Consider the following 21,582-nt stretch of genomic DNA (forward strand, 5'->3'; position numbering starts at 1 on the left):
CAGGGCCTTGAAGGGAGGAAGAGAGCTAGCTTGGTGGATGGGCAGAGGGAGGGCATTCCAGGCCCGGGGGATGACGTGGGCCGGGGGTCGATGGCGGGACAGGCGAGAGCGAGGTACGGTGAGGAGATCAGTGGTGGAGGAGCGGAGGGTGCGGACTGGGCTGTAGAAGGAGAGAAGGGAGGTGAGGTAGGAGAGAAGGGAGGTGAGGTAGGAGAGAAGGGAGGTGAGGTAGGAGGGGGCGAGGTGATGGAGAGCCTTGAAGCCGAGGGTGAGGAGTTTCTGCCTGATGCGCAGATTGATCTGAGAGTAGGATTTGCTAACATTTTCTCCACCTTTCCTAAGATGCATTTCAAATACTTTCCTCCTGTTTCCTTCCCAGGTAACTTGGCCCAAGGTTACAGAGCAGGCAATTGGCAGAACCAGGTTAAGAACCCAGCTCCCTTGACTCTCAGACCCATGCTCTTTCCACTAGGCAACATGGTTTCTCTTAAGGCTCTGCAATTCTTCCATTGTGGTGTATCCATTCATAAAAGTCCCCTCTAGACGGTAAGTTCATTCTGGGAAGGGAATGTGTCAGTTTATTGTTGTATTGTAGTCTCCCAAGGGCTTAGTACAATGCTCGACACGCAGTAAGTGTTCAATAAATGTTTGAATGACACAGTCCATGTCCCTCAAGATGGTGTCTTGAATGCTGCCCTTGGCAGTTTCTTCCAGCTCTTCACGGACCACCGAACGGGGTGATGTATTGTGGGGAGACACCACAGCAGACCTGGAGTTTGTCATTCAAGCTGAACCCCTGGATGATTTAGAAGTAGGTCTCACCCAAGAAGTTCAAAGGCCCAGGGCTCGCATCCCAAAAATTTTCAGCAATTAGCTGAGTAGGATGTGCTGTAACTTCTAATATTGAGTAAACCTCACAGGATGCTTATTGGGTTCATAATTCACATAATCAATTAGGTGACTCTTTAGCTCTCAGGTGTGTGTTCTGCTTAGCAAGTGTTAAAGGACGATCATCTCTCCTTGATCTGCCTTTCCATTTGACCGGGGGAAACTCCTGGAGTGCATATGGCAGCAACCTGGGCTCTGTTCATCAGGGAAGAACCTCTATCTTGTAGATGAAGGTGAAGGAAAGAAAGAAAGCAGCAGAGAGAATATGTGCGCGCTCATGCATGCACACACTCATGCCCAGTAGGCCCCTTCACTTTACATAGGCACCTTGCTCTAGTAAGTCAAAATTAAAAAATTGCCCTTCTGTCTAGCAGGAAGGATAGATTTGGCAAAGAATGATCTTCAGTCACACACTGAATCAAGTGGCTGGGGAAGTCAATCAATGTTATTTACTGAGCATATGCTAGACAGAGTACAGTACAACAGGGTTAGTAAATGTGTTCCCTGTCCATAATGAGATTACAGTCAAGAGGGACAGACATTAATATCATTTTTAGATATGTACATAAGTGCTGTGGGGCAAATACCAAATGCCTAAAAATCATAGATCCTAGTGCACTGATGACACAGAAGGGAGAGGGAGCCAGGGAATAGAGCACTTATTTGGAAGTGCACCCAAATATCTATAAAACACCTAAAGAAAATAGTACTGAATGGCTTCACCTTCTTATAGTACTTTCACTTCATTCAGTCTTAGCTTTTCTTCTGGGGAGCCATAGTGATTTTTTAAAAATGGTATTTGTTAAGCGCCTACCTTATCCCTGGTGCTTTACTGTTGTGATAGATACCAGTCAATCAGGTTGGACAGAGTCCATGTCCCATGCAGGGATCTCAGCCTTACTCTCCATTTTAAAGTACAGAGATGTTAAGTGACTTACCCAAGGTCACAGCAGATATGTGGTGGTGCCAGGATTTAAATACAGGTCCTCTGACTCCCAGGCAGGGGCTTTCAACTAGGCCATGTGGTTTCTTTTTTTAATTTTGTGAAGGCTGAGCAGAAGCATCACCAAATGGTACACATTTCCTGTGGCAAAAAAGCTTTACTCTTCCTTGCCATTATTCTGAGAACAGATCATCTAATTCAGGCTTAAGTTAATTTTTTGTTTTCCCTTGGCTAAGACCAGCCATAAATAATGTCAGTTCCTAGTCATTCCCAGAGTTTCCACTGACTAGGAAGGAGAATGCAATGGAAGAGGCTTTTCCACTCTCGGTTCTAATCTTTGCTGCTGAATGGCAATGCTCTTTTATGGAGATGTGTCAGCTTTGGAAATGGTTACTCATGCCCAAAATCACCTCGAATGAAAAACAGTTGGAATTGGATTTGATGTTTCCATCTGAGGGTGTGTGAGGAGAAGCCCAAGGACAAAGAGGAACAGAAAATTGTTTAGCAATCTTTTGGAGCCTCACTGTAAATCACTCTGCCGGCTGATTTGTTCAATCTACTTAAAATCCTTATTTCACTGTTGGCCCACAAGCTGTAATTAAAGGCAAAATATAATAAACTTGACATAATAAATACAAGGCTACATCTGCTCAGCCTTTTAACCAATGATTTTCCAAAAATACAGCCCACTTAATTAAGGACATAAATCATTCGAGCGATACAGATGCCGAGCTGTGCAAGGTTACACTGTTTCCCTGTTCTCAGCGTGTTAGATGTGCTGGAAGACACCAGTGAAGTTTTCCTTTATGCCATGAAAACAAACGTTTGTGCTCTTTCTTTTGGTTTGGGGTGATGCTGGATCCTGGACCTGTCTCACATCTTCAGAATCCCTTTAATAGACACCCTGAGTCACAGTCCCAGATGAAGTCTAAGTCAACTCAGTTAGCTCTTCATGAATTAACATACAATTGTGGGAAGGACCACAAGGGGAAGAATGTGACTGTGACCCACGGCCAGATAAATTAATAGTATTTATTCAGTGTTGACTGTGTGCAGAGCTCTGTACTAAGTGTTTTGGAATGTGCAACGTTACAGAGTTTACAGTCTACTGGGGAAGACAGAGAGTAGATTTAGGATAGGGGAAAATAGAATGATGGATCATTCTTGCAATCCTTTGTGACCCATTTCCTACAGAATTACTTCACCATCCCAGCTGGCACTCTTCACTATTCCCCAAGATTACTCACCTTCTAACTGTAACTCGCTCTCGACTCTCCCACTCTCCCTGATTCATTCCTGACACCGAGTCATAGCATTTATTTTCATACACATTTGTTGTTCTATCATTTATTAAGCTATTTCCTGTTACCCTTACCTTCCTCGGGCTCAGCGGCAGAGAGTTGAACCCCAGGCTGTTTTCACCATGGAGGTAACATTAGTCTCTGCCCCTGACCTTTCCATCCATCATCATGTGCTCACATGTGCTCCCCCTGGATGCCACAGAGACTCTGATGCTGCAGGGCATCTCCAAGTGGTTTTCCTCACTCCATCTCATCTCCTCCCATCCATACCGTGGAGTAGGGATCCATGGTGCAGAGAGGGAGATACAAGCTGCACTGTCAGCCTTGGGATCTTGGTGAGCTCCATAGAGCCACCATGCTCCCCATCTCTCCCACCCCCATTTCCCTGTCCCCTCTCACCTATGGCACACCCTAAGGTCCTGAACCACTTGTGCTTCCATACCTGCTCAAGTGCATAGACATAATAATAATAATAGCAATAATGGTGGCATTTATTAAGCACTTACTATGTGCAAAGCACTGTTCTAAGCTCTGGGGAGGTTACAAGATGATCAGGTTGTCCCACGGGGGGCTCACAGTCTTCATCCCCATTTGACAGATGAGGTAACTGAGGCACAGAGAAGTGAAGCGACCTGCCCAAAGTCACACAGCTGACAAGGAGCAGAGTTGGGATTTGAACCCAGGACCTCTGACTCCAAAGCCCAGGCTCTTTCCACTGAGCCATGCTGCTTCTGCATGGACATGGACTATAAGCTCATTGTGGGCAGGGAACGTGCCCATTAATTCTGTGGTATTGTATCCTCCCAAGTCCTTAGTACAGTGCTCTGCACATAGTAAGCACTTAATAAATATTATTGAACAGAGGCTCTTCCGCAGTCCCCTCACTAGTCACTGGGGCATAGCTCCACTGCTGGACCAGCTCCAGCAGCCCAGGACCATCACCAGCATCCCACACACACCATGCCGTGCATCCCCCAGCCCCTGCTTGGGAATACAGCCCACAGCATCCTGCTATAGGACTCCTCCAGCCCCCGACCCATCACAGTTTGGAATGGATCCTAATGCACCATGTTTCCCCCAAGACTTGATTTTGGGGGTGTCTCCCTGCCACCCTCCACCTCTGGGCCACATTTCTCCTACACAGTGGATCAGGCCAAAAGGTGGAGATCAACAGGACCACTTAAAGAGGCACCGAAAGTGATGAATGGGCATCACTGAAGACCGAGGGGTGCCAACTTCCTGTTCAATCACCAGTGAGAAGTCACAGAATCCTACTGACAGCATGGGGACTAAAGATGGTTTCATTCATTCGTTCATTCAATTGCATTTATTGAGCATTAACTGTGTGCAGAGCACTGTACTAAGTGCTTGGAGAGTTCAGTTCGGCAACAGAGACAATTCCTACCCAAAAATGGGCTCACAGTCTAGAAGGGGGGAGACGGACAACAAAACAAAACAAGTAGAAAGGCAACAATAGCATCAAAATAAATAGAATTATAGATATATATACATATTTGCACATGTGGACTCAACTTCATCTTGGCCTTTGTGAGTGGCAAAAGGAACCAACAACTCAAGGTGGGCTTATGCAGATATATGGATGAGTTAAAGCTAGGCAAGTCACTTAACTTCTCTGTGCCTCAATACTTTCATCTATAAAATAGGGATTAAAACTGTGAACCCCACATGGGACAGTCCGATTGCCTTGTTTCAACCCCAATGCTTAGAACAGTGCTTGCCATATAGGCTTGGGAGTCAGAGGTCATGAGTTCAAATCCCAGCTCTGCCACATGTCTGCTGTGTGACCTTGGGCAAGTCACTTCACTTCTCTGTGCCTCAGTTACTTGATCTGTAAAATGGGGATTAAGACTGTGAACCCTACATGGGACAACCTGATCACCTTGTATCCCCCTCCAGTGCTTAGAACAGTGCTTTGCACATAGTAAGCCCTTAAATTCCATCATTATATAGTAAGTGTTTAACAAATAGTATTATTATTATTATTATTATGTATGTGAGCAGCCTGTGCTTAGTATCTGGTCTGGTGGCCATGTGCTGAGCCCTTCTGAGAAGGAGTGGGATTAGAGGTGCCTGACTCGGAGTGAGCTGTCTCTCCCATTGTCTTTTTGCTACACGCTTCTGGGAGTGTTAGCCTTTCCTATTGGTATTTGTGCTATTATCTGCTAGATTCTTGTTTGTCTTCCTGCTTACTTTATTTGTATATCATCTCTGTCTGTTGTTCAGCAATAAAACTGTCATTCATTAAAAAAGTATGAGGGCTTAGAACAGGACAAAGAGGCAAGTAAACACAGCAACAGAAGGAGAGGATGGAAAGGAGTTTCTTGAGGGCACAGATCACCACTCATTCATTCAGCCGTATTTATTGAGCATTTACTGTTTGCAGAGCACTGTACTAAGAGCTTAGGAAAGTACCAACTACTGTACAATTCCAAGTACTTAGTAAAGAAGGGCTCAATAAATACCATTGATCATTTAGGGAAGCACTGTGGCCTAGTAGATTTATGCCTGCTCTCACTCCTATTTAGAGACTGTGAGTCTCACGTGAGACGGGAATTGTGTGTGACCTGATTATCGCAGCCTTTAATAATAATAATGATGGTATTTGTTAAGCGCTTACTATGTGCAAAGCACTGTTCTAAGTGCTGGGGAGATAGAAGGTGATCAGGTTGTCCCACAAGGCGCTCACAGCCTTAATCTCCATTTTACAGATGAGGTAACTGAGGCACAGGGGAGTTAATTGACTTGCCCAAAGTCACACATCTGACAAGTGGTGGAGTTGGGATTAGAACCATAACCTCTGACTCCCAAGCCCGCGCTCTTTCCACTGAGCCACGCTACTTCTCTTTAGTATGGTGCCTGGCATAAGTACTTCACAAATACCATTCTGATTTTTCCACAGACATTGGCCATTACATTGGAGAGGAATTTGTGAAGAATGTCAACAGTTAGTGCTGGAAAATCTCCTGGAAGTTGGGGGACCACAATCAGGGTATGCAATTTACCCTAACAATTTACAAATAAGTTTCAGGAAACAAAATAAGGCACTTTCAGATCAACAACATGGTCCTGGTAGTCAGAAAGATCTGGGTTCTAATTCCAGCTTGACCATTTGCTTGCTGTGTGACCCTGGGCAAGTCACAACTTCTCTGTGCCTTGGCGTCCCTAACTGTAAAATGGCGATTCCTGTTCTCCCTCCTACTTCGATTGTGAGTTCAATATGGGATAGGGACTGTGTTCGACTTTACTTCTTCCTACCCCAACAATAATAATAATAGCATTTGTTAAGCACTTACTATGTGCAAAGCACTGTTCTAAGTGCTGGGAGGATACAGGGTGATCAGGTTGTCCCACGTGGGGCTCACAGTCTTGATCCCCATTTTACGGATGAGGTAACAGGCACAGAGAAGTGACTTGCCCAAAGTCACACAGCCAATAAGTCGCAGAGCTGGGATTAGAACCCATGACCTCTGACTCCCAAACCCGGGCCCTTTCCACTGAGCCACACTGTTTCTCTAAGACATAGTAAATGTTCTACAAATACCATAAAAACCCCCCACACAACTTTCAAATCTACCTCTCTGAAGATTGTATTCACTCCCAGCCCACAGACGACAGAAAAAGCCAGACCTTCCCCTTCAAATCTTTTAAAGGTTCCCATTCTGGAGCTTCTAGGAAAACAAGCCTTTGCCTTCTTGGAGATGTATTTCTTTGAGAAAGGCTTTTCTTGTTTCACTGAAGCAACCCTTCTAATCTCCCCCCCATTTCCTTAGCTCTGCCAACATGTTCCAGCCTCATCCACTTCTTTGGGAGGCCGGGTGTCTATGGCAGCCTGGTATAAACAACAATAAATAACAGCAAGTCACAAATAGGCCCACTCTACCTTTCCAGATCTTCTGTATACACCAGTGGTTGTTAGACTTGTTCCCTCATCCAACACTGTTACTGAGAGGTCTGGGAGTCCTACCCAATCATAGACACCTCTCTTGGGTCTCTTCCACAAGGGACCAGTAGGCTGCCCAACCACCTACACGACACCAAGAATAATACACCAATTCCACAATTTTTGCTATAAATCTCTGTCTCATTTTCTCACAACTACCATGTCTTTGCATTCCACATACAGGACCTTATGGCTAAAAGTGAAGATCCACCCAGATTCCTTGTGGTACACCCCTGGAAATATCTTTTGAGCAAAACTTCTACTTGCAGATTTAAGATACCTGGAAAGATTGAGTAAAAAAGAAAGCTTCCATCACAAAACTTATCAGCATACTCCAATGAGGTAGAAAAACACATTATCATACAAAACTGACAGAGAGCATCAGATCTCCTGAGGGAAACCCTTACCTGCCTCATTTCCAGCCTTTTCCTTGCTGATTGAGGTTTGGTCTACCAGATGAACCTTCATTAACTGAAGTTGGGTCTCTCCTGCTCTAACCCCAAACAACTACCTCAGGTGGAGCCCATTAACTCCATTTCAGCAATCCTCTTTGGTCCCAGGCTGGAAATGTCAGCCTCACACCATTTTGCTATAGTCATTGAATTTTAAATGCCTCAAGCCAGATTGCTTGGCCCTCAGCAGAAGTCACCATCAGCCCTCAGAAAAATCATAATAGTTTTTATTATTCATTCATTCAATCATATTTATTGAGCACTTACTGTGTGCAGAGCATTGTACTAAGCACTGGGGAAGTACAAGTTGGCAACATATAGGGATGGTCCCTACCCAACAACGGGCTCACAGTCCACAAGTCTAGAATAATAGTCTAGTCTAGTGTATAATAGTCTATAGTCTATATCTATAATAGTCTAGTCTAGAATAATAATAATTGTGGAATTTAAATGCTTTCTATTTACCAAGCACTGCACTAAGTCCTTGGGTAGGTACAATATAGTTATATTAATGTCTGTCCCCACTCTAGACTATAGGTTCATTTTGGGGAGGCAATGTGTCCATTATATTGATCTCTCCCAAACACTACAGTGCTCTGCATAAAGTCAATAAATATGATTGATTGACTGACTGACTACAAGATGATAAGGTTGGACACAGTCACTGTCCTACAAGGGGCTCACAATACAAGAAGGAGGACAGACAGGCACACATAATGACACCAGGTATGAGTGTAACATGACGTTGTCATTAACACAATTTTGTGTCCTAAAGCCACCTGAACTGAAGGATTTCTTCAATGGTGACCCCTGATTCCCCACTTTTTTCTTTTTTTTTCTTTCAATCGTATTTATTGAGCGCTTACTGTGTGCAGAGCACTGTACTAAGCGCTTGGGAAGTACAAGTTGGCAACATATAGAGACGGTCCCTACCCAACAGCAGGCTCACAGTCTAGAAGGGGGAGACAGACAACAAAACATATTAACAAAATAAAATAAATAGAATCACTATGTACAAGTAAAATAAATAGAGTAATAAATATGTACAAACATAGATACATACATACAGGTGCTGTGGGGAGGGGAAGGAGGTAAGGCGGGGGAATGGGGAGGGGGAGGAGGGGGAGAGGAAGGAGGGAGCTCAGTCTGGGAAGGCCTCCTGGAGGAGGTGAGCTCTCAGTAGGGCTTTGAAGGGAGGAAGAGAGCTAGCTTCTTCCAGAGCAATTAGGTTCGAACCCCATTTCCCTCTAGACAGTAAGCAGGGCACATGTCTAACAATTCTGTATATTGTACTCCATATATTGTATACTGTACTTAGTACAGAGCTCTTACATAGCTCTTACACAGTAAAACCTTTAGTAAATTTGATTGATTGGTTGATTGGGTAGCTGGGCACCAATTCAACCCCAGCAGCAGAAGCTGAGGCAGAAGGAGGCTGGGAGCTAAAAATAAAAATAGTGGACATTAATGTGTCCCATGTCATAACCTCGCTGGTCAGTGGACAGACCAGCTGAAAAACTGACTGGTATAAAAGATTTATGGATCCCTTAGTGAATAAGTGGCCAAATTATTGTTATTCAGTGCAGCCTGGTCATATGTTTGGTTTGAGGCAAGACTGTCCCAGATGTTTTCCAGCTACCCTGGGCAATTTTAGAAAAAAGTGTAGCAAAAATTAGGATGACCTCAGGTAATCTGGTAAACTTCTCTTGCTCCAATTTTTTCCAGCTACTTCAGCCAATTCTAGAAAAATGTAGCAAAAATTAGGATGGCCCCAGGTAATCTGGTAACCTGCTTCGCTGCTCTTGTTCATTTAAAATGCTTGGACTTTCTTGCCTAGGCTGGATGATGCCTAGTCTATGTTCAGGATGCATAATAATAACAATGGGATTTGTTAAGTGCTTACTATGTGCCAAGCACTATTCTAAGCACTGGGGTGGCAATAATTGATTGTGTGGCTGAAGGTGGTTTGAGCATCAAAGTCCTTAAAGGGTGCAGACCCAATAGAAAAGGTAATGCAGTAGGGAGGGAAAATGGGGTGGGGAAATGAAGGATTGGTCAGTGAAGGCTTATTGAAGGAGATATGATTTTAGTATGGGTTTTGAAGATGGGAAGAATTGTGATCTATCAAGGGAGTTCCAGGCCAGAGAGAGGATATATACCAGAAGTCATTGACAATAACAACAATAATAATAATGATAATAATAATAGTTGCATCTGTTAAGCGCTTACCATGTGCCAAGACAAGACAGATGAGATCAGCCTTCTCTACTGCATCAGCCTTCTCTCTGATCTCCCATCCTCGTGTCTCTCCCCACTTCAATCCATACTTCATGCTGCTGCCTGGATTATCTTTGTCCAGAAACACTCTGGGCATGTTACTCCCCTCCTCAAAAATCTCCAGTGGCTACCAATCAATCTGTGCATCAGGCAGAAACTCCTCACCCTGAGCTTCAAGGCTCCCCATCACCTCGCCCCCTCCTACCTCACCTCCCTTCTCTCCTTCTACAGCCCACCCCACACCCTCCGCTTCTGTGCCGCTAATCTCCTCACCGTACCTCGTTCTCGCCTGTCCTGCCGTCGACCCCCGGCCCACATCATCCCCCGGGCCTGGAATGCCCTTTCTCTGCCCATCCACCAAGCTAGCTCTCTTCCTCCCTTCAAGGCCCTACTGAGAGCTCACCTTCTCCAGGAGGCCTTCCCAGACTGAGCCCCTTCCTTCCTCTCCCCCTCATCCCCCTCTTCATCCCCTCATCTTACCTCCTTCCCTTCCCCACAGCACCTGTATATATGTATATATGCTTGTACATATTTATTACTCTATTTATTTATTTTATTTTACTTGTACATATCTATTCTATTTATTTTATTTTGTTAGTATGTTTGGTTTTGTTCTCTGTCTCCCACTTTTAGACTGTGAGCCCACTGTTGGGTAGGGACTGTCTCTATATGTTGCCAACTTGTACTTCCCAAGCACTTAGTACAGTGCTCTGCCCACAGTAAGCGCTCAGTAAATATGATTGATGATGATGATGATGAGATAAAGGTGTAGGTTGGCATTAGAGGACTGAAGTCTGTGGGCTAGGCTCCAGTAGGATATTAATGTGGTAAGATAATATCAGTAATAATGGTATTTGTTAAGCATTATTCTGTGACAAGCACTAATTCAGAGAAGCAGCCTAGCTTAGTGGAAAGAGCACGGGCTTGTGAGTCAGAGATCATTCGTTCTAATCCCGGCTCTGCCACTTGTCCACTGTGTGACTTTGGGCAAGTCACTTAACTTCTCTGTGCCTCAGTTACCTCATCTGTAAAATGGGGATTAAGACTGTGAGCCCCATGTGGGACAATGTGATTACCTTGTATCTACCCCAGCGCTTAGAACAGTGCTTGTCACATAGTAAGCATTTAACAAATACCATAATTATTATTGTTATTCTAAGGGCTGTGGACGGTACAAAATAATCAGGTCAGACACAGTCCCTGTCCCACACAGGGCTCACAATTTAGTAGGAAGGAAAGCAGGTATTGAATCCCCATTTTAAAGATGAGGTAACTGAGGCACAGAGAAGTTAAAAGTCACTTGCCCAAGGTCACACAGCAGGCACTGGATTAGAACTCTCAGGGCTGGGCTCTTTCTATTAGGCCATGCTGCTTCTCAAGGTAGAAGGGAAAAGGAGACTCAGTCTTTTAAAGCCAGGGGTAAGGAGTTTCTTGGGGGTGGGGGGTGGATTTGGGTGGGCAGAATGACTATCACTATATTGCTCACTATCTTGCTCAAATGACTGCCATGGGTCAAGAGAAGACACTTAGACTTGAAAAGGTGTTCCTGAGGCCTGGTCAATCAAGAGCATTTATCAAGCACTTAGAGTCCAACAGAGTAAACATGATCTTGCTGACAAGGAGTTTACAATCCAGTGGGGGAGACAGATAGTAAAATGAATTACATTAGGAGGAAGCAAGGGAGTATAAAGTATGTAAAGAAATCCAATGGGGTGGGGGAAGTGTGTGCCCAAATGCCTTAGGTGAAGCAGAATTGCTACAATGGCAGTTCAATCAATATATAAATTAATCAGTGGTATTTCTTGAGCACATACTAAGAAATTGGAAGAGTGCAATAGAGTAAGTAGATATGATCCCTACCCTCCAGGAGATTACAATCTAGCAGGGGAGATGGGCAGTAAAATAAATTACTGGTAGGGAAGACATCTAGTATGGGGTAATAATAATAATAATTTCGGTATTTGTTAAGAGCTTCTATGCATCAACCAGTGTACTGAGCCCTGAGGTAGATACAAAATACGGTTGAACCATGGGGATCATGGTTTAAGTAGAAGGCAGAACACGTATTGAATCTCTATTTTGCAGATGTGGGAACAGGAGCATAGAGAAGTAAAATGACTTACCCAAGGTCACAGCAATTAACTGGAGGAGGGTAATAGGAATCCAGGTCCTCTATCTCCCAGCCTTGTGCTTGATGTGTACATAAGTGCTGTGGGCATAGGTTAGGTGAGTACCTAAGTATTTAAGGGGTAGGACTGGGTGATGCAGAAGGGAAAATAGGGTGGAGAGATGAGAGGTTAATCAGGGAAGACTTCCTGGAGGAGATTGTTATGGAGACTAGGCATTGAGGTTGAGGGGTCCTAAGGCCAACCTTGGGGTATTCAAACTGCTTGGGAAAGGCAGGTTACAGGAGCCACACAGGAGGATGATAGGAGCAGGAGAGTAACAAGCACAATGGAGAAGTGACAATAGGGCTACAACAAAGAATAATAATTGTGGTATTTGTTAAGTGTTTACTATGTGTCAGGCACTATTCTAAGTCCTAGGGTAGATACTGTTGTGCCGAGAATCAGCGAGTGAGACCCAGGTAGAAATTTAGAAGTGGATTTTATTAGCGCGCGGCTGCAAGGGGCCAGGGACCCAGATCAAGCAGCACTGATCCCATTCTCACTGCGTCTTTTATTCAGTTACAGCAACATGGGAGGGAGCATTTAGGAATTTCAGGAATCCAATTAGGACCAACAGGATGCTGTAAATTCTCTGTTTTTACTGCCTTGTAAAGGTTGTTGTTATCTGCCAAATGGCCTTGTATAGATAGGTGTGTAAATTCTGTTATCTTCTGTTGTCACTGTCTTGTCAGGATGTCATCTGACCTAGGACCTTACATAGATAAGCGTTACTTGTTTAATGGCCTTGAAGGCATCTGTTGCAGACAATACAAAAAGGAGTTGTTCTCTCAGCCTGCACAAAATGGAGTCAGTCATGTCAAGTCCGCTAGTGGACAACAGTCAGGCAGGTCAGGGTGGGGGAGGCCTTGGTTAGGCAGGTTTTGTGGCGGGAAGTTTTTGCGGGCATTCTTCTTCTGTGAAGAAGGGTGTACAAAGGGATGGGGGGAAGGGATGGGAAAACAAAATGGATATCAGACAAACCCGATCACAACAATACAAGATAAGGGTTGGTCACAGCACCAGTCCCACATAGGGTTCACAGTCTTTGTCCTCATTTTATAGATGAGGAAATGGAGGTACAGAGAAGTTAAGTGACTTGTCCAAAGTCACACAGAAGACAAGTGGCAGAGCCAGGATGAGAAACAATAGGTAATCCTATCACCACGAGGAAAACAATTTATTTTGGCAATATTGAAGGGTCAGGAAAACTCCTCCAACAGTCAATCAGTGGTAGACAATCAGCCCAAGAAGGTCATACTAGCCTAACTGATGATGAACCTTTGGAAAAACTGCACAAACTCCCAAACAGGGATATGCAGGCACAGCTCAGGAATATCCTACACTACCCAGACTGCACTAAGAGGTGGAGGATGCCCTCCTTCAGGGCATAATGGGGGATGGGCAAGGAATTGTCCAGTGGGCAGGGATTGTCTCTTTTTATTGCTGAATTTTACTTTCCAAGCGCTTAGTATGGTGCTGTGCACATAGTAAGCACTCAATAAATATGATTGAATGAATGAATGAATGAGTGAATAAAAGTGATCTAGGGGGCAATAGTCTTTGCTCTGTGGACCAGGGCCCCTGCACCAGTGTGAAGGTGAGCCAGTAAACTGCATTGTGGACCTCATTATGCGCAGTTGTATTCTTGGATTGGTAATTAAACCGGAGTGATGGGGTGTTCTTTACCTCTTTGTGTATAGCTGACTGGAGGAGATTGTGAGCAACAGAGATGTGATTTCAGAAGGGTTTTGAAGATGGGGAGAGCAATGATCTGTAGGAATTGAAGAATGAGGGCATTCTAGGCAGAAAGAAGGGTGTTTAAGGGGTAAAAATCTATTGTACACCTTAAAGCCAATGTTCAGGAGTTTAAGCTTGATACAAAGAGGAAAGAGCAACTACTGAAGGATTTTGAGGAGTGGGAAGATACATTCTGAACGATTGTTTTTGAAAATGTTACCAAGCAGCAGAGTAAAGGATGAGATGTACAGGAGAGGCTCAAGGCAGGGATGTCTACAGGAGGCAGAGGCAGGAGTAGAATCGGGATATGACAGATGCCAGGATCAGAGTGCTGGTGTTTCAGATGGAAAGGAAGGAGAGGATGATCCGACAGGATTTGGTGACAGACTGAATGTGGGGTTGAAAGAGAGGGTGGATTTGAGGATAATGTCTAGTTTGCAAAAACTCTTATTATAAAAACTTGTGCTTCTGTTTTACTTTCCCAAGAGCTTAATATAGTACATTGCCCTCAATAAATGTAACTATTTAGTGCTACTAATACTACTACCACTACTTCTACTAGTATTACTACTACTGCTGCTAGTATCCATTCATTCACTCATTCATTCAATCATATTTATTGAGTGCTTACTGTGTGCAGAGCACTGTACTAAGCACTTGGGAAGTACAAATTGGCAACATATAGAGATGGTCCCTTCCCAACAACTGGCTCACAGTCTAGAAGGGGGAGATAGACAACAAAACAAGTAGGCAGGTGACTACTGGTGATTAGTATTAGTAGTAGTAGTAGTAATACTGCTACTATTGCTATTCCTATGACTCCACACTAGGCAGATCAATGTTGTCTGGTTCTCTGTGTCTTTTCCTTTGCGTTTCCATTTGTCTTTCTACAAGACAGGATACTAAAAAAGGAAAGAGGGATTCTAATAATAAATAGCTGGGGTCTTTGGGGAAAAGGTGGGAATTTGGAGGAAGGTGGGGAAGAAGAGGAGAGAGGGTAATGTTTCATAACTGAGAGCCAAGCCAGAGGTCCCAGATCTTATGAAAAAAGAGAGAAAAAGAGTGAGACAAGATATTCAGGATGTTTTTCTAATCAATCACCAAGTGGCCTATTAAATAGTTGGAATTTTGTTCTGTTTGATCAGTAGCCCAATTTCTCCTGACTATAGAAAGAGACCTGGAATCTTCTTCTCTTATTGACTTTTGGGTTAAGAAAGAAGGAAAGCAGAAAGACCCTTCCATAAATCACCAGCAATCTTTTGGCTGAAGAACTAATTACTTTGACAATCCCCATCTTTTACACCACATTTATTACCAGTGGTTTTGTGAGGGGGGGGGGGGGGGGTGAGGGAGACGGCAGAGGGAGATGTGGATGCCTTGTCTCGTGATCTCCACAAGCCCATCAATCTTCCCAATAAACTGAAGCAGGAGACATCCTTCGAGGAGGGGTGGTATGAAAGATGTTTGGCAAAGGGAGCTGATTATTACACATTTGCATATAGACACTTGCAATCCGTCCCCATTAAAACTCAGGCTTCTTTCACTTACTTAAGCTCTATTGTCCAGCAGGTCATCCCAGAAGCTGAAACAAGAGAACACATTCCCACAGACAAGCTCTGACCATCATTCTCGACCCTTAAAATTGCCACAGTTACAGAAATGATTCAGCACATCATAGGGGTGTGACCCCAATCATGTGTTGTTGTTTCTGTTTTAATGGCATTTTTATTAAGTGCTTACTATATGCAAAACACCGTTCTAAGCGCTGGGGAGGTTACAAGGTGATCAGGTTGTCCCATGTCACAGTCTTTAATCCCCATTTTACAGATGAGGTAACTGAGGCACAGAGAAGTTAAGTGACTTGCCCGAAGTCACATAGCTGACAAGTGGCAGAGCCGGGATTTGAACCCATGGCCTCTGACTCCAAAGCCCATGCTCTTTCCACTAAGCCATGCTGCTTCTCAACTTTGAATGTCAAGGTATTGTCCTGTCTTATACTGTTGAGATGTCTCCGACCCGTAGTGATGCCATAGACGCATCTCTCTCAAAATGCCCCACCTCCATCTGCAATCGTTCTGGTAGTGGATCCATAGAGGTTTTTTGGTAAGAATGGAGAAGTGGCTTTCCACTGCCTTCTTCCACGCGGTAAACTAGAGTCACTGCCCTCGACTCTCTCCCATGCATCTGCTGCCCAGAACAGGTGAGTTTTGACTTGTAGCAGATTGCCTTCCACTCGCTAGCCACTGCCCAAGCTAGGAATGGAATGGATATGCCTCTGCCTGACTTTCCTTCCTGTATTTGAGACCGGTAGAGTGCTGGGACGTCTCCAGGTACAACCCTGAGAGGGGAGAAATCCCTTTAGACCAGAGCAAAAGACACCTCGGAATGATTCATATGCCACGTGATTAGCATGACCCAGCCTGGTGGTCCAATCTACTGCAGGTTGTCCCTCTAAAAGGAACCGTTGTAGAAGCTTGGGAAATGAGAACCAATGTCCCAGGGTGGTAATGAAAACCAGTGCTTCTGAGGACCTTGACCTCAATAAATGTTATTCATTGAGAACTCACTGAAGATTCAGGAGTACGACAGCATGAAAATCAATCAACCAAACAATTTATTGAGAGCTTACTGGGTGTGGAGCACTGTATTAAATGCTTGGCAGAGTACACAAAAGAGTTGGAAGACACATTCCCTGCCCAACGGGAGCTAACACATGGTCCCTCCCCTGTGTTACTTTTTTTTTCTTTCTTGTTTTTCTTAATGGTCCTTATTAGTGCTTAATGAGTACACTGCACCATGCTAAGATTAGAGAAAGCAAAAAAAGGCATGCTATCTATTATCTGCCTTCCAGGAGCTTTCAATCAAATGAGGTCAGCAGACAGATAGAAATTACTTACAGATCATGGGAGCAGGAGAAAGGATGAGGCTAGAACAGGGAAACAGAAGGTTTCACCTTGCCCCCTCCCACCTCACCTCGCTGCTCTCCTATTACAACCCAGCCCGCAGGAAGAACGCACTCTTCGTTCCTCTAATTCCAACCTACTCACTGTACCTTGATCTCGTCTATCTCACCATTGACCTCTCACCCACATCATCATCATCATCATCATCATCATCAATCATATTTATTGAGCGCTTACTGTGTGCAGAGCACTGTACTAAGCGCTTGGGAAGTACAAGTTGGCAACATATAGAGACAGTCCCTACCCAACAGTGGGCTCACAGTCTAAAAGGGGGAGACAGAGAACAACATCCTGCCTCTGGCCTGAAACACCCTCCCTCTTCATATCCAACAGACCATTATTCTCCCCCACCTTTGAATCCTTTTCCAATGCACATCTCAGCCAAGAGGCCTTCTCTGACTAAGCCCTCTTTTCTTTTTCTTCCACTCCCTTCTGCCTTGTCCTCACTTGCTCCCTTTATTCATTCCCCTTCCCAGCCCCACAGCACTTATGTATTTAACCATGATTTATTTTTTTATTTTAATGTCTGTCTCTGCCTTTAGACTGTAAACTCATTGTGGGAAGGGAATATGTCTGTTATATTGTTTTATGGTACTCTCCCAAGCACTTACTAAAGTGCTCTGCCCACAGTAAGGGCTCAATAAATACAATTGATTGATTGATTCCTTTCTACCCCTCAAGCCAAGATGGATGAGGAGGAGCCCAAACCATCAACAAAATCAATCCATCAATCAATAATATTTATTGAATCTATTACTTTGTACAGAGCACTGTACTAAGTACTTAAGGTAGAACAACAATTAAGCACTTGGGGGAGTAATGAGAATTACGGTATTTGTTAAGTACTTACTATGTGCCAGGCACTGTACTACAACAGAGGCAGAAAATAGGATCCCTACACTCAGGGAGCTTACCATTTAACAGGGAAGACAGAAACAGAATAGTTTAGAGTATGAAGAGAATGGAAAGGTGGATAGATGAATATATTTATTTTGTTAGATTCGAATCTACTTGAAGTAGGTGACTGTTTTTTTACCCCTATTGTCCCAGTTGCTTAGACACTGCTTCAGCACCCTTTAGGCATTCAGTTAATATTATTCATTGATTTGTTGATTAAATATTAGTAAATATAAATTGATACCGTTAATCTCTGGGAATAGGGCTGCCAGAAAAATGTGGACACGAATAGACAAATTGGAAAACAGCAAACACTATAAGTGGAAAATATATCAGTGGCAGCAAGGAGCTGTCTATGAGGAAGGGAGGGCTCCACATCAATCTTTTCAGCTAAGTCTGTCCTCTAGACTGTTAACCCATTGTGGACAGGTAACGTGTCTACCAACTCTATTATATTGCAATCTCCCAAGTGCTTAGTACAATATTCTGCAAGCAGTACGCACTTAATAAATACAATTGATTGATTGATCGACCACCCATCTGAACAATATTCCACCATCAGGAGTGACATCTTGGGAAGCAAAGGGCAGCTTTATCTATCTAGCTTTACATATTTATATAAAAGCAGATCTAATCTATTGTTTGATATTGGGAAAGGCATAAGCAATCGTAACACAATGTATACCATAACTACTTTTTCCATTTCAGACTGAATCCCTGGGAGAGAAAACAAATGTCAGAGAAGTTGCATTTTACAATTAAAACCTCCATTGACAAAATTCCATTACAACAACTGGGGAAAGAAAAGCTGAGAACCTTCAGCTAGGAGGGATGGCTGTGTTCATTGTTGTTCTGCGCACAGGTAAATTGATCGATGACAAATTAATCCTGGCAGTTCTCATTTTTTATTTCCCTCCTGAATTAAGCAGACATGATAAAGGGCACCATCCCAGAAACCAAAAACAAAAGGACAAGAAGGAAGATATAATTCCCCTATTGATTTCTTGCAAAATAGTTTGGCACTAAGTCTAATGGTAATTATAATAATAATTATTATAATAAATGAAACTACTAATATTATCTCTCGGGAATTAACCCATCATCTGGTATTCTGTAAGGTCTGATTCTCTTACGTGGGAGAGCAGCAGAACAGACCACTCAACTCTAACTCCAATTTGCCCCTGAGTTTTCAAACAAATCACTTGGAGTTGCCTGTGGCTCAATTCCCTAATGAACAAGTGGCCTCACAGGAATGATGTATAACTTAAGGCATCGCTGCTTTCAAGGATTTGTATCTTGGCTAAGAATGCTTATTATCTTCCAAGCTAAGCAGGGTCAGGGGAAGTCAATACCCAAAGTGGGAAACTTGAAACAGGAATACTTAAGGATGAAGTTGGAGAGTGACATTTGGTGTTAGGCAGGACTAAACTGACTCCCACTAACTGAAACAATTCACGTCTCTAGTCATAGTAACAGCAGTAATGCTCTTTCTTGAGCATCCACTAAGCACAGTGTACTGTACTAAACTCTTGGGAAAGTAAAACAGAAGATGAGATCAGTCCTCCACCCACAGTGAGCTTACTCTATAGATATAATAATAATTATGGTATTTGTTAAGACCTTACTATGTGCCAAGCACGGTTCTAAGAGCTGTGGTAGATACGAGGTAATCAGGTTGTCCCACGTGGGGCTCACAGTCTTAATCCCCATTTTACAGGTGAGGCACAGAGACGTTAAGTGGCTCAACCAAGGTCACACAGCAGACAAGTGGCGAAACCGAGATTGGAATGCAAGTCCTCCCACTAGTTTCCACTAGGCCTCGAGAGTAGTCAGGTTAGACAATTGACTGTAAAATTGAATATAAACATACATGCAAGCTCTGAGATTAATGTAGGTAAATATATAAGTGTTAGAGGTGTCTGTTGAGTCACTATGATTCAGGAGTTAATTGAACAAGTCTGTATGATCGTGATCTCATAGGAATGGTGTGTAACTTAAGGTGTTGGTGCATTGAAGGATTGTGTCTCGAGTAAGAATGCTTATTAACTCCTGAGCTAAGCTAGGCCACGTTGATAAGAGAATTAGCATGGCATAGGGGAAAGAGCACTGGCGTGGAAGTCAAAGAACCTGGATTCTAATCCCAGCTCTGCTACTTGTCTGCTGTGTGACCTTGGACATTTCCCAATTTAACTGCACCTCATTTACTTCATCTGTAAAATGGTTACTAGGACTGTTAACCTCAAGTGGGACAGAGACTGTTTCCAACTCAATTACCTTGTACCTTCCCCAGCACTTTGTACAGTACCTGGCACATAGTAAGCACTTTACAAATACCATTAAAAAAAATTGAGGAAGGCTTGTTGAAGGAGGTGGGATTTCAGGAGGGCTTTGAACACTTGGGGAGCTGTGGGCTGATGGATTTGGGGAGATGGGAGCCTGGGAGTTACTGCTCTCAGAGCACCATTCAGAATGGGGTCAATTTTACCTCAAGTGTAGGGCTTATTGTGGGGGGTTCTGGCCCAATTTCAACTTGGTTTATCCGATTTATTTTATTTTGTTAATATGTTTTGTTTTATTGTCTGTATCCCCCTTCTAGACTATGAGTCTGCTGTTGGGTAGGGACTGTCTCTGTGTGTTGCCAACTTGTACTTCCCAAGCACTTAGTACAGTGCTCTGCACACAGTAAGCGCTCAATAAATACGATTGAATGAATGAATGAATGAACAAGTTGGGTGAGTTGTTTCTTCTCTTCTTCCTGATCTCCCACTTCTCCATGGCATTTCAAATGGGTGAAGGTTCCCTCTGTCTTTTGGTCTTATACGGTATTGTGCATGGAACTTTTTTATGGTATTTGTTAAGCACTTACTATGTATCAAACACTGCTCTAAGTTCTAAACACTATTCTTTTGAACTCCAGGGGAAAATCAATTGTGATCATGCTGGTGCAATGTTCCTTATGGACTCTGGTACCCATCCTGGCCCCAAACCACATATGTACCTATCCTTATACTGTACTGTTTCCCCTACCAGTAACCGTTTTTAAAGTCTGTCTCCCCCTGGAGACTTGTAAGTTCCTTGTGCTCAGGGAATGCATCTACCGACTTTGTTGTATTGAACTCTCCCAAGTACTTAGTACAGTGTTCTGCACTCAGTAAGTGTTCAGTAAATTCCATTGATTAGTTATTAATTGATGTTCTGGGCATGCTGTTGGGTGAAAAAGATCCTATATTTATATTCTTGGGCAAGTCACTTAACCTCTCTGGACTTCAATTTTCTCATCAGTAAAAACAGTTTAATCAATCAATCAATCAATCAATCACATTTATTAAGTATTTCTGTGTTCAGAGCACTGTATTGAACACTTGGAAGAATATACTAGAGGTGACAGACCCCCAATCCCTCCCCTCATGAATCTCCCCTACCTATTAAAGGGGGTGGGAAGACATAATAATAACAATAATAATAATAATAATAGTATTTGTTATGTGCTTACTAAGTGCCAAACACTGCTCTAAGCGCTGTGGTAGATACAAGGTAATCAGGCCGTCCCAGGTGGGGCTCACAGTCTAAATCCCCATTTGACAGAAGAGGTGACTGAGGCACAGAGAAGTTAAGTGCCTTGCCCAAGGTCACACAGCAGACAGGTGGTGGAGCTGGGATTAGAACACACATCCTCTCGCTCCATCCCTTCTCCCCTCCTTAACTTCCATCTTCAACCGCTCACTTTCCACTGGTTCCTTCCCCTCTGCCTTCAAACATGCCCATGTCTCTCCCATCCTAAAAAAACTCTCTCTTGACCCCACCTCACCTTCTAGTTATCGCCTCATATCCCTCCTACCATTCCTTTCCAAACTCCTTGAACGAGTTGTCTACACGCGCTGCCTAGAATTCCTCAACAACAACTCTCTCCTTGACCCCCTCCAGTCTGGCTTCCATCCCCTACATTCCACAGAAACTGCCTTCTCAAAGGTCACCAATGACCTCCTGCTTGCCAA

General features: G+C 43.6%; 1 non-coding gene across 1 annotated transcript; it reads right to left on the reverse strand.

The window, feature by feature from the left end:
• Positions 1-15,937: 15,937 nt before the first annotated feature.
• LOC119929271 lies at positions 15,938-16,075 on the reverse strand. Its single transcript, XR_005451403.1, has one exon. It is a non-coding gene; the product is annotated as a small nucleolar RNA SNORA7 (small nucleolar RNA).
• Between the last annotated feature and the right edge of the window lie 5,507 nt (positions 16,076-21,582).

The sequence above is a fragment of the Tachyglossus aculeatus genome, chromosome 5 (genome assembly GCF_015852505.1).
Source record: "Tachyglossus aculeatus isolate mTacAcu1 chromosome 5, mTacAcu1.pri, whole genome shotgun sequence".
NCBI classification, from domain to species: Eukaryota; Metazoa; Chordata; class Mammalia; order Monotremata; family Tachyglossidae; genus Tachyglossus; species Tachyglossus aculeatus.